The sequence below is a fragment of the Hylobates moloch genome, unplaced genomic scaffold, assembly GCF_009828535.3.
Source record: "Hylobates moloch isolate HMO894 unplaced genomic scaffold, HMol_V3 SCAFFOLD_3, whole genome shotgun sequence".
In the NCBI taxonomy this organism is placed as follows: Eukaryota; Metazoa; Chordata; class Mammalia; order Primates; family Hylobatidae; genus Hylobates; species Hylobates moloch.
In genome coordinates, this window is record NW_026652278.1 from 92,744,884 (window position 1) to 92,758,698 (window position 13,815).

At 41.6% G+C, this 13,815-nt stretch overlaps 1 protein-coding gene across 3 annotated transcripts in view; it reads left to right on the top strand.

Moving 5' to 3' along the window:
* The first annotated feature begins 952 nt into the window (after positions 1–952).
* The window catches only part of ITGB1 (integrin subunit beta 1), a 60,495-nt gene continuing 47,632 nt past the window's right edge, over positions 953–13,815 (top strand). The window contains exon 1 of one of the 3 annotated variants that reach the window (XM_058436559.1): positions 953–970. The gene's annotated coding sequence lies outside the window, so the exon portion shown is untranslated. Of the gene's footprint in view, positions 971–5,757; positions 5,965–6,303; positions 6,324–13,815 lie in introns of those variants that run through there. The other 2 variants (XM_032143838.2, XM_058436558.1) reach the window with 2 other exon arrangements.

Here is a 13,815-nt window from a genome sequence, read left to right on the forward strand (position 1 = left end):
AATTACAGGCGTGAGCCACTGCGCCTGGTCAAATGTGGATACTATTAAAATTACTTTGTTGACCAGCCTGGCCAACATGGCGAAAATCCATCTCTACTAAAAATACGAAAAAAAAGCCAGGCATGGTGGTGGGCGCCTGTAATCCCAGCTATTCGGGAGGCCGAGGCAGGAGAATCGTTTGAACCTGGGAGGCAGAGTGAGCCAAGATCGCGCCATTACACTCCAGCCTGGGCGACAAGAGCAAGAATTTGTCTCTTAAAAAAAAGTCTCTTAAAAAAAAAATTCACAAAAAGGATTATGTACTGCAACGCACTGGGCATCTTGTTAAACTTGTCTAACTAATTTTTATTTAAAACTGGTGATTATTCTATTCCTTAGATGTATCTGAATTTATTTAATCAGAGGATAATTGTTTAAATGTAAGAATGCAGTTCCATCTATTCTGTAAGCTAGAGATCACACATCAACAATATTTACTGGTGAAATTTCGAATGAAGTGCTTCATTTCCACAAGCCAGTGTTCTGACTATAAGAGAAAAATTGTATAGTTGACGTTTTTGGCATGTGGAAGCCACTGGAAAATTATAGATAATGAAGGATGTATTTTTATCATAAAAGGAGAAGGGTAATTAAGGACTTCAGTGTAAACTTAGCTAAATGAAGAAAATAGTCAGGAATACAAAAATATCAAAGAGTTTAACCACCAAAACTTTTCAGATTAAGATTATTTCATTCTAGTACAATAACACAAAATGCAAAATTCTTTCAACTTGAAACGTTACCCAATGGGCAGCCATAAGCAGTTCTAAATAGGGAATTCTTGTGATCATAGAGGGAACAGTCTATGACATCAGCCAACAACAATGCAGAAATCTTAAAGTAGAAGCATCACAGGACTTGTTCTTCCAAATGCTGCATGGCAAATATTATTAGGAAATACACTTAACATTTATTTATTTTTATTCTCAATGTAAGTAAAAATTTCCAATGGTTTTAGTTATGGTGATTTTTAGATATGATTTGAAGTCATTTAAGTCCTACTACGTAAATTGGAATTTGAAATTAAAAGTTCATTTCTCTTTGAAGTTTATCTTACCTTGAAAAGTAGACATAAACAGCACACTCTTTAGTTGTGCGGTTTGATGACGAAAGATTCTGCTTTTTCTGTTCTACCTCTTGCAGGTTAAATAACATTCAGTGAAAATCACGTCATAAGAAAATATTTGGAAGCACTATCTGATGTTTTAAATATTGTTTTAGATAAAACTAATCAATATGCAACTCACAGTTCCAGGGCAACCACGACGACATTTGTTTAGGCATGTAGTCTATAAAAGAACTAATCGTATAAGTGCTTAAAATAGTTATTCTTAATGTTTTGTGGTTAAGATCTCATTCAAACCACAACAATGAAGATATATATGTGTAAGTAAAATTCTGTCTAGAATTTTAGGGGTTTCATGGTATCCCATTCATAGGTATGAGGCAAGAACTCTGCCTAAGATAATATGTTGTGGGGATTAATTTGAGTGTTGTGCTGGAGGGCGGGAGGGAGGTGCAGGGGAGGTGTTCTTACTTACTCCAAATGCCTTTTTTTAAGTGAAAGGTATCCTTCCTACTCCCTAATGAATCTGGCCTGAAATTGAGCTGTTCCTAACTTAAAATTGCAACTGCTAACTTTCCTCAAGATGCAGTTAAATGAGAAAATAAATAATATTTTTTATAGTCACTAGCTGTAACGCTTTGGCAACACAATCATTTCCTGTAGTGACTGACCCTGGTTCCTAAAAATAACTCCAGTGCTATTCAATTGCTTATATTGGGCATTTTTGTTTATTCTTGTTTGGGAAGGACATTCCCTTCCACAGCTGAAGAAACTCAGTGTTTGAAAAGAGCTGCCTAAAACACTGTTCCCCGTAGGCTGTTAAAAATGTTCAGCATCTGAATGCTGGTAAGGAATGCTCACACCCATTGGAGGCAATGCTGTGTGGACTTGAAAAGGAAAAAATGGGGCCCCTATATATGGAAAACAGGAAGCAGAACCAGTTGAGGAAGGCTTACTCATCTGTGACCCATATTCAAAGCCATAGTCCAGCCACTGTTAGTTACCTAGAAAAGGAAAAGACTGAATGGCTAGCCTAAGCTCTAAGCGACACATTGCAAATCAGGTCAGGCTGTTGTGCCATTTTCCACCTTACTTTCAAATAAGCAAAGAAATGAAGCCTCAGTACAGCCTGGTGGACACACTGATACATGCCATACCTAGTCAATTGCTGGTTGCCTGATAGCAAACTTAATTTTTTACAGTTCCTCTGGCAATACTCCGTTATGAGTATTGAGGAGTGCTCACTAAATTGAAGCCCTCAAGCAAAAAAAAAAAAAGTTGCAAATTCAATGCACTTCCAGTTTCTCTGCATTATATGACTATTTGCATGTTATTTATGCATATGGAGACTGAAAAAGGAGGAACTGGCAGGACTGTCTCACCCCTTCTTGTTTTTCAAAATGTCAATAATTCCCAGGGCTGCTTTCCACCAATACACACAGATTCACATTTTTAGAGATGGGTCTCACTCTGTTGCCCAGGCTGGACTATGGTGGCATGACTATGGTGGCTCCTGGGCTCAAGTAATCCTCCTGCCTCAGCCTCCTGAGCAGCTGGGACTACACACATGCACCACCACACCTGGCTAATTTTATTCCTTATTTTTTAGTTGGGGCCGGGGGTGGTCTCACTACGTTGTTCAGTCTGGTCTCTAATCCCTGGTCTCCAGCAATCCTCCCACCTCAGCCTCCTGAGTAGCAGATTCACATTTTAAAACAGTGATTTTAGTTCCTCAGGTAAAGGAATGGAGTTATTCATGATTCAGAAGCACTTCTATGTTAGTATTACAGGATGTTATCAGAGACCTCTATTCCTTTCATCCCTATCCCTTCCATCTTTTTCTTTGTTTAATGTTTAAAGAAGGAGTTAGATTCAAAGTAACTGGAAGTGACAGATGAGAAAAATATATCTAGGTTAGTCTACAGAAACAGTCCTTAGAAAAGTGGCTGAAGACTTACCTAGCCATTGTCAATCAATTTGCTCCAAAGCCATCACATTCATTTATTACACAATGGTATTTAAAATCCAAGTCCCATTGATCAGCCAGGGTACTGTTATTAAGAAAAAAATTAAGATTTTTGTCTTAATAAAATCTCCTAGTAGGGCATTTTCATCACACAGCAACTGCCTAATTTTTCATACTCACCCCCACGCTGCAACTCATTTTCCCCTTATTATCACCAATGTTGAAATTAGTCTTCACCTACAAATCTGGAACCTGATTTGCAATATATCCTGATGAATCCCCTTTGAATTTCTAAAATTATTATTCTTATTCCTTATTATCTGGACACTTATTTATAGAGTGATCATATAAATTATCATCTATACTAGGACGTACTTTTGAGAGTGAAAAGGGGTGCTAATTAATAATAATATAAGTCAAACTAATATAAACCTAGGCATCCAATAACGTCTTTCTTGCTGAGCAACTCTGAAACTTTACTTTGGAAAATGTTAGATGAATAAAGATACATTTTGAAGAGCAAGTAGTAGTATCACCAGTGACAAAACTAAAAGAAACACTAACTTTATTTGACATAATAATGACTTAAGAGATGGCAGAAGACATTTGATAATAATTGGGAGACAGTGTAGGTAAGGTATGGATTTATCTTGAATTTAAGATACTAATGATGTTCTATTACATTGGGCACGCAGCCATCTGGTCGACCTTAGACATGGGAAGGCAAGCAGCCTCTGGTTGACCTCAGACATGGAAAGGTGAGAGCTATCTGGTTGACCTTACACATGGGAAGGCAAGAGACACCTGGTAGACCTTGCACCAACCTAATATCATAAGAGCTAGCAATGTAGCTTGCACTATTCCTACTTACCAGGATTTCCTGTTTAGCACATATGCTGACCAACCTTTACTTGAGTATTCATACATTTCATAGCTCACTGTCCACCCATTATTTGTATGAAATCACAAGTAGACTCGTATTCTTGACCAATGACTGCAGTTTTTAGTGAACATGTTTCTTTAATTTCTTTTTCCTCAAAACTCATGACTTCTGTACACAAATTGCTACCTCACACATCAGTTTAGTCAAGTGCTCTAGCCTGGTCCCGGGAGAGCAAAAGGACCTATTTATTCATTTATCAGATATTATCTGAGCCCCTATTATCTGTCCTCGCAACAGTGCTTGACGGTGGTGTTAAAAAGGTCAGTAAATTGTCTTGGAGGAACTAATTTAGTTTAGAGTTAAATCTCATAATGTTCTTGTAGCAAAGATTAGCCAGTGCCTCCACCAGTCATGTACAGGGAAAAAAATTCTGGAAATTGTAGTGCAAATCAGGCATGGACCAATTATGCTTTCGAACTATACAGTTTTCTGTGCTGAGACTGGGCCAATTCTGATGAATTCTGAACAATGGTAAAACCGATACCTTTAAAATTCAAGAATGTTGAGTTCTAATGGCAGTTTGACCATTGAGATATTAACATAGGAACATCATTTAGCCTCTTAAGCTTGAACATTCATTAAGTGGGAAAAATAGTGCTCATTTCCTAGAGGTCTTCAGAGATTAGCTAACCAATAGTTTTGATTTTGCTGGTAAGTAATGTGCAAGTTTTCTTAGATGTGATCGCTTCATTTTCTCGTATATTGATTGGCAGCAGCCAAATGGGCGTTCCAGTCCCTAATCTCCTGCAAGAAATACTTCTGTTTCATAAATCTGGTAATTTTTGAGCTCTTTTCCCAACAGGGTGCTGCAGCTCACCAAGTGGAACCCACAACATTTTCTGCTACCAGGATAGCAGCTTGTCAGCAGCATATACTGAATTACTAGGTTTCAGTATGATTTTGGCTGGTACAGATTTCAATCATCGAATCGACATGCGTCCAGCCATTCTCATAATGAATGTTTCCTTCTCTTTCAAACGTTGTTTCCAGCCTCCATCTCCAAATTTTTTTTTTAAAGAGGTGGAACAGAAACTGTAGTCCTCAGGAAGAAACTTTTCCTTCTCATCCCTGTTCCCCATAAAGGTACCTCCAGATAAATCTATCAAAAGCAGGACCCAACTCATCAGGTTTTCTAAAACGTTCCCCAGTCTCACCACCCTTCGTGGCACCCATGGGCTTCCCAAGTCTTCACCTTTGTCTTAGACACAGGCAAGCACATTATCACTCCAGAAAAGCAGTCCTGGCTTAGCCAGTTCCCTTCCAGAAGGACCACGTGGTTTTTGGCCCCATGGAGCCCTGCAGCGTAGCGGGGGGCTCATGGTTCCGATTTGCCTCGGGACTCAGGGGGCTTCCGAGATGCAGGAGCTCCCCGGCTCGAAACGAGACATCAGTGGACAAACGGGAGCGAGGGTCGGACATGCGGCTCCGAGGAAGCGGAACTTAAAGAACACGGGCCCAGCAGGCTACACCAGGTACGCGCCGGACTCTAGGGCGCGTCCCACCCCTCCCGCCCTTCGCAAAGGAGGAAACTGAGGCACGGCGACTGTCTCAACGCAGCCCCGGCCCTGCCCTCCGCGGCCTCCCTCAGGCGCGCTCCCGCGCGGGCGGTTCCTTTGTCCCGGTCGCGCTTCCTGCCTCCGCCTCCTCCTCGCCCCGGGCCGGGCTGACGCGGCGAGAGAGGAATGCGTTTCCGGAGGGAGAGGGCGGCGGCGGCGGCCTCGGGAGCGGGATCAGACGCGCAGAGGAGGCGGGGCCGCGGCTGGTTTCCTGCCGGGGGGCGGCTCTGGGCCGCCGAGTCCCCTCCTCCCGCCCCTGAGAAGGAGGAGCCGCCGCCACCCGCCGCGCCCGAGACGCGGGAGGCCCCTCCAGCCCGCGGGAGAGGCCCAGCGGGAGTCGCGGAACAGCAGGCCCGAGCCCACCGCGCTGGGGCCCGGACGCCGCGCGGAGAAGGTAGGGGCCGGCGGGCCTCAGGTGTGGGAGCGCGGGCCGCGGCCTCCGGTCTCCGGTGCGCGGCCGCACTTAGAGCCGCCGGCCGGTCCTCGCCGGGACCTTTGTGCCGGGCGTGGGGGCGGGGACGGCCGCCGGCGGTTGGGGGCTGGGGCGGGATTCCAGGCTAGTCCAGGAGGAAGTCCGCACACCGCCACCCACCTCGGGTCCCCGGCGCTGGCAGTCCCCGGGCGCAGAGCCGGCCCAGCCGCGTTCCAAACGCGAGGATCGCGGGCCTGGGCGCTGTCACGTCGGGGCTGCTGGAGCTGCGGAGGACCGGGCCCGAACGGCCCCTGACACCTGCGGTCTCCCGCCGGGCTGGGGTAAGCGCGGGTGGGAGCCAGCGAGGCCACCCGGAGCTCGGCGTTTGGGACTTGGCACTCCCGTGTACGGGTCCTGTGCCTTTGTCTCTCGCTCCCTCGCGAGCTGCTGTCCTTGGAGCTGCGTCGAGCCAGCCGTCGACGCCCGCGGCGGGGACTGGTCTCCGGCTGCCAGGAGGCAGCCCTGGGGCCAGCGCCGCGAGCGGGGGCGGCGGGAGCCGGGTAGAAGGTGGCCTCGCGGAGCCCCTGGGGACCGGGGATGCGGTGGCGGCAGTGCAGTCCACTTCCCCGTGTTTATAAACGCGAATGCCGGGAAGTCAAGAGTCGCCGGTCCCTGCCGGGCACCCCGGGACCAGGACGCATGACCATGGCCAGCTTGTGCCTGAGAGCCCAGCCTGTGTCTAGTATCATTTTACCGCGTGTCATTTCTTAGGCTTCATAAATTGGATTTATGAGACTCCTACCCTCTAAGTAACTTTTATTTAATCAAATTCGTGCTTTTGAGTCCAAGACTTTGCACTCATTGGTATGATCATTAGTAAGTTGCACTCTCTAAGCTTCCGTTTCCTCATCTGTGAAATAGGAACAATAATATCTACATTAATAATTCATTTTTATAATAATGACAGTGAGGGCCAAGTTTAGCTCTAGGCATTTTACATGTGTTGTTTAATTCTGGAACCGCTCTAATGAGATTGGTACTGTTTCGATTCCCATTTTCCGAGTGAAGAAACTGAGGCACAGGGAGCAAAAGTAAGTTGCCTGTGGTCATCAGGAGCTCCTGGAGAAGGCATGGGGTCTAGCTCCAGAGTCCACGTTTAAACCACAAGTAACCTTCCTAACTATAGTTGTGAAAATCAAATACAAAATGTAAAACACTTAGCTTGAGAGTATTGACTCCTTTTCAGCCTTCTTTTGTAGTAAAAAGATGTTAAAAATATCTCGGAAGGTAATTGGTAACATCATTAGTAAGGTTTCTTTGGGCCAACATGCCACATGGATAACTTAGGTGGGTAGAATTACTAGGTTATTTTGTTTTGTTTTGAGACAGGGTCTCTGTTGCCCAGGCTGGAGTGCAGAAGAGCCATCACAGCTCACTGCAGCCTCAACCGCCCAGGCTTAAGTTATTTTTCCACCTCAGCCTCCTGAGTAGCTGGGACTACAGGCGCCTGCCACCGTGCCCGGCTAATTTTTTTATTTTTTGTAGAGACAGGATTTCACTATGCTGCCCAGGCTGGCCTCAAACTCCTGGGCTCAAGCTGTGCTCTCTCCCCGAGCTCCCAAAGTGCTGGGATTACAGGCGTGAGCCCCTGAGCCTGGCCCTTAGGGTTTTTTTTTTTTTTTAATTGTAGTTTTGATGCTACAAAAATAACATGCTAGAGGAATTTAGATTAGATATCTTTCTTAAACCACATACGTCCTTTACGATAGGTTATACAATAGACCAGTTTTAGAAATGATTAAGGAACTTTAGTTGGCAGTTACCTGTTCATTTGTGGACATCAAGGCCCAGAGGGGTCAGGACTTAGAGTCTCACTATAATTCTCATATTTTTAAATAATGTTGACTCATTGATCAATATTATATAAGTGACTGAAGATGGTGAAGTGTTGAATAAAAAACATTGGTATTTTGATTACAGGCATTTGGGGAGAAAGTCATTTTACTTATCCCAAAATTGAGTATGAAGGTGGAAGATGTTATTAGAATGCTAGTTAAAAGGACAAAGAATGTGGTTAATACTTTAATTCTGTGAACAGGAAGCAAATAGACTGTTTAACTCGTCTATGTTGACTTCAGACCTAGACCTACAATTTTAAGTGTTTGTGATTTTCTTAACAGTGTAAAGTTCTATATTAAAGTTACTTTTTAATACCCTCAACATTCTGCACACGAAAAGCATGGAATCAACAATTCTGAAAGTCACTGGATTTAGTAATTTTAACAATTAGGCAGCTTTCTTCTTAGCTTTCTGGTCAGTATAATTTAATTTAAATCAGCCCCGAATTACCATCACGAATGAAAATGTAGTTCTACATTGGTGTTCTTCCTAACTCTGGGAGAGACACTGGGGACATCTGGTCATATTATAATAATGAAAAGTGGTCAAACAACTTAACATGGTGCCAGTTTTCCTAAGCGTGCTTGCCACTGATTGTAATGCTTTTATTGTTTGGCTTCTTGATAAGTAAGTTATGGCTTACAGCGGGGAGTAGTATAGTGTTCTGTCTGAAAAAAAATATTCATTAATATTCTGTAGCTGCTCTGGTTTCCCTTAACTATGCTGCTAGTGTGATAAGCTGAAACATCTTGTAACTGGTAAAAGTTTCAGAGAACTTAACTTTCTGAATGTGTGACAAGCTGCATATATCTGAAAGGGTTCATTTAGACTTCTGTTAGATATTAGCAGATTTTCTCACTCTGCAAGAGAGTTAGGATCTGTTAGGTTGTGGGTGGAATCCTAGAGATTATGCCGGGTAAATATGTAAGTATCTGTATTGTATTAGCAGTGTTTACTCTGATTTGGTTTTAGGTTCTGAGAGTTTGGCTGGTTGTTTTTTGAGAGTTTGGAGGTATGGAGTAGAGAGGTTAAGATACAGAAAGGTACATTCGTCTTCTGAATCCTAAAGTGTTATTCTAGGGGTATCTCTATAGCTGTGGAAAACTGAAAAGATATTACGGTATGTACCCAGGTTAAAGGGGGTACAGTCCGTAAAAGTCAGAATATTAGCAGCCTTCCAATATGTCTGTTGGTAGGTGAAAAAAAAAGTTTCTCTCTTTCAGGAGCTGTGTACAAAAGGATCCAAACTATACTTTGTACATTTGTTATTGTTTTAAAAGTGGCTGTGAGTTTTTAGAGGTCAGCTAACTTTAAACTTGCCGTTTGGTTTGTGACTTTAGAAGGTAGAGTTCACTATATTTAGCAATATGCTTAAGCATGTGCATATCACTTCATGAAACGTGTGTGTGCATGAGAAAAGCTGCCTCCAGTACACATACATATGTATATAAACACACACAAGCACATATATGTGTGTATTTCTTATAGGACCAATCTCATTGTACAGAATTTCAAAGCACAGGTTCCTATCTCCAGGGATGCATAAAAAGACTCACTGAAGTATAGGGAGAAAATTTTAGGTCTACTATTATGTTTGTTGGTCTCATCACTTTAAAGTTTAAAATTTTGATTATGATTTATATCTTACTATATTGCTGTAGAAGTACATGTATTTGAATTTATAAATTGCATATATTTTGGGTACAGATATGCTCAGAATTTTTTTAGTGATAAAGGTGAGTGGTCAGAAAGCTTTGCAGATCCCTATATGGAGGATGATTTGAGTGGGGTTCAAGAACTACTGTATTTAGGAGGGAGAATTGGTAAGACTTGATAAGAGAAATGAAAGAAACCCAGTGTGACACTGGTTTCTGGCTAGGAGGTGCTGTTCACTGAGGTGAGAGGGTGACCACAAGCCGGGGGTGCTGGTTGGCTGGAGCAGAGGGGAAATGATGACCTTATGAGGCCAAGTTTTTTTTTTAAGGTGACCATGGGACATAGGTGGAGATGTCTAAATTGCAGTTGAATACACAGATTCAGAGCTTAAAAAAAGAAGAAACTCAGAGATTTCAATTTGGGAATTCTTAGTCTATTGCTGGTTGAAGCTATAGGCTGTGCGTGCAAACACCAAAGGAGGGTGTGGAGTGAAAAACGGGCTGAAGGAGGACCTGGGAACACTTTTAATAGTCAAGCGGGGGTGGAGGCAGAGGAATCCAGAAAAGCATTTACCTTCCCCAGTTTCTTCTCTGAACTTCTAATTCCTTTGAGTGGCATTTTTGTGAGTGACATAGGTATTTCTGGGTTTTTCCAGTGATTGGCATGTTTGAGTTAAAGACAAAAAGACTTCATTGGTCACATTCCTTTGTGGTAATTTATTTTCAGATACCTGATCAGAGAAGCAGTTTGATGTAGTAAAGGCTTCTCGATTGGGAGACAGGAAACCTGGGTGTCAGTACCTGGTCTGCCACTGAATTTTTGTGTGACCGTTTTCAGAGTACTATACTTCCAGGGCGTTGGTTTCCACGTCTACCCTGTAAAGCAGTCTGCATGTTTCTCTCATTCTCTTGTTCGAGGAGTTGGAGGATAGCTGCTGCCTGATGTAAGTAGAGTGCAGTTCTCTCTCTCCATGAGCAACTTTTTTTTTTTTTTTTGTATCACCAGAGAGTGTAGGCACTGTGCCACTTACTCCGTTAAGGATACCTACCAGCGCTGACCAGCAACATCTGTCCCTGTCAGCTCTGCATCAGGATGTAGGTCGGCTGTACGTACATTTTATTCTATCAGTACATTGAGTACCAGTTACCTGAAAAATGCTTTACTCAGTGGGCATGAATCAAGAAGTTGGCATGCTCTTTGATGTTGAGTCTGTTGTCTAGTTGGAACAAGTTGTGTTCAGTTCAGGAAAACATAAATACCAAAGAGTGTTTTATACAATGTACTGTACCATAAAATACTGTACCATGTAATATTCACTAACAGCGTTAGAAAAATCTCAGCATTGGCTTGTGTGGTTTTGGAACATGTTGTGTAGGAGATGAGGCCTGAGCTTGGAATGGTATGAGCGAAGGTTGGATGACAGATGGGTGTCACATTCAAGGATAGCATGGGAAGAATCCAGTCTAATTTCGCAGATAGTACTTGGCCACTTTGTTACCTATTAGGAGTTGTGTATAATATCATATATATCAGAAGGATATATGAAGGCTATATAAAATGAAGGCCTAGGTTCTTGCCCTCCAACACTAGCCTGATGAGAGACACAGACATGAGTACAATTAGTTACAATAGAAGTTTGAATAGAAATAACACCGTATTATTGAGCATCACTGAAGGTTTGTCATTCACTCTGCTGGGCACTATCAAAGCTGTTTTGGAACCACAGAGAAGGAGTAGTTAATTAAGTTGATTGTGGTTGGTGAGATGAAGAGGCAATAAAGGCAGAAAGGAAGAAGAAAAATCAGCATTCTATTTTGTGTAGGGAGTATAGTTTCAGTGGAGTGATGAGGAAAATATTTACATACAAAATTAGGTATGTACCATTTGAAGTATGGAAGTCACATTTTTCTGTATAAATGTTTATGGAATGAATATGTAAATAATTTAAGCTTTCATAATCTATGAAATTAGCAATAGATTATTCTTTCCCACGTACAATATTTTATGGTTTATGTATGATTTTCTTCATATTATGATTTCAGTGCTTCTTCTAAATGGGTGATACAGGGTCATGTTTGATTATTGGAGGAGGAAATTGGAGTTTGAAAAAGCACATTTGGTAGTATAATGTTATATTAGGAAAATGTTACAAAAAAGTACAATAGGGAGTAAGATTTCTGCTTATTAAAGAAGCATGGATTAAAAAGATTGAGAAACATTTATTAAGGAGTCACTGAGGTTCTTGTTTTAGAAGGCCATGATTAATGAGTTGGAGAACAAGAAGCAAATTTGGTTATCAACTAAGTTATGAGCTGTTGACCACTTAGAAAGATATTTGCTGATAAGAGCTTTCATATAATGATCATATTTTATCTTCCCAACAATTAGATACTGTTTACAGCTTACTGATGAGTAAAATGAGAAACTGTTTTCTTCCTATGTTTATCATGGTTTTAAAACATTTGTCATATATTTAAAATACTGTATGCACTCTACCACAGACAGGATGGAGAGGAAGATGTGACAAAGGATGTGGTCAAAATTAGTTTTAATCAAGGAAGCATTTTGGAATGCTCTGCTTAAAAAGTGGATATAATTACGCAGTTTGAGAAGATAATTCTCTTTAATTGAAATTATGGGGAATAAGTCTTGCTCTCAGGTGCTTATTGATACCGTTGATCATGATGGTTCTTTTGCTAGCTCCACTCACAATTATCTTTGAAAACTTGCCCCAGAGTAAACTTTCTCAACCAAAACCGTTCCCAACTTCTTTCCTCCTCACAGGGAAAGGCAAAAAAGTCCGCAGACATAGAGAGTGGAAAGAAGGAACAGCATACTAGGCTGGTTTGAAAAACAATCAATTGCTAGGTAATAATGTCTTACCTTTTGAGTGGAAGGAGGAGCTGGGAAGAATTAAGTTCAGGCAGGTTTTTTGCTCATTTTGGATCAGCCCTTCATATTATGGCTTAATAGCTTTGTTTAAAGTGTATTTTTCTGCTTTTATTTTAAGTTCATCCGCTGAAGTCTTGAGTTAATTTTGTGTCCCTTTACCCCCATTTGAATTAAATGCTTCATTTTTTCCCGTTTCTCACATAAAGCTATTTTTTTTTCAGGGCAGGGAGGGGCTGGTGGTGGTGGTGGTGCTGTACCAGTTGTCTGTTGATGAGATCACCATTAGACGACGTTTCTAATCGGCTTGAATTATTTGAATTTTGTGTGATTTTCCTGTTATGTTGATTCTGTTCTTCGTGTCTATGAGTTCTGTAGAGGATTCCAGCCTAAATTTTCTTCCTTAGTTCTGTTTACTTTTCCTCAACTTTTGTGGTTTTACTCTTTGATCACTGTCAAGATCTATTTGAGATTTTCTGACTTTCTTGAAGAGCATAATGAGTTCTAGATTTTCTCTTATTTTTAAAGAAGATTCTTCACTGACTTCCTTTCACTTTTTGTTCTGTGGAAGTCTTTCCTAGGTGTTAAGTTTCCAGGCTTTACCTCCCCCTACCCCCAACGTATTATCTTTTAGGCATTTTGTTTGCCAATGCGTACTATATCCATTATTTATCTTTCCCTTGCACTTGTAGATTGGGTGGTGATAAAGAACTTCCATATTTCATTTTCCTGGAGAAGGTGGGTAGAGTCACTAGTGATGAATTTTATCTTCAATCTGTTGTTGTATAATTTTCTTAAAGTATCTAGCCCTGTTGTGAGCCGTTCTCAGATTTCAAATTGTTAATCTATAGCTTTGGAGCAGCCAAACCTTTGTTGTTAGAGCTTCTTAGCCCAGGCTAGCATTATCATTGTGTGAGAAGGGGTTGGTGCTCTTTAAAAAGCCATTTTTCTTCTGGGTGGGAGTAGTGAATTTTAGATGGTTTTCTAATTCAGACTACTTTTGTGTTTGTCAAGGAGAGGAGAAGAGGACTTCAAATGTGGTGTTACATCTTTGGGATCCCTTAGCCTCTTCTCTTTCATGTCTCCTTTTTTTTCTTCTCTATTCTTTCTGCTAAGTTTTGTTAATCAATCATTAATGCTAGCTTATTAATATTTGGGCCATAAACACCTCTGTAGTCACTAACACACCTCTTCCTGCCAGATGGAAGGAAAAGAAGTGTCGAGTTTTAATTGTTCTTCCTGTAAGGGGAAAGCTTCCCTTTCCATGGGAGGAACTCATCTCCACGTGTCACCCTCTCAGATGGTACAGAATTCAGAAAGATTTCTCAGTTTCTTCCATTCATGTTTTTCCCGTTTTTATTACTCTTTATGTGGGATAAGTGGGAGGAA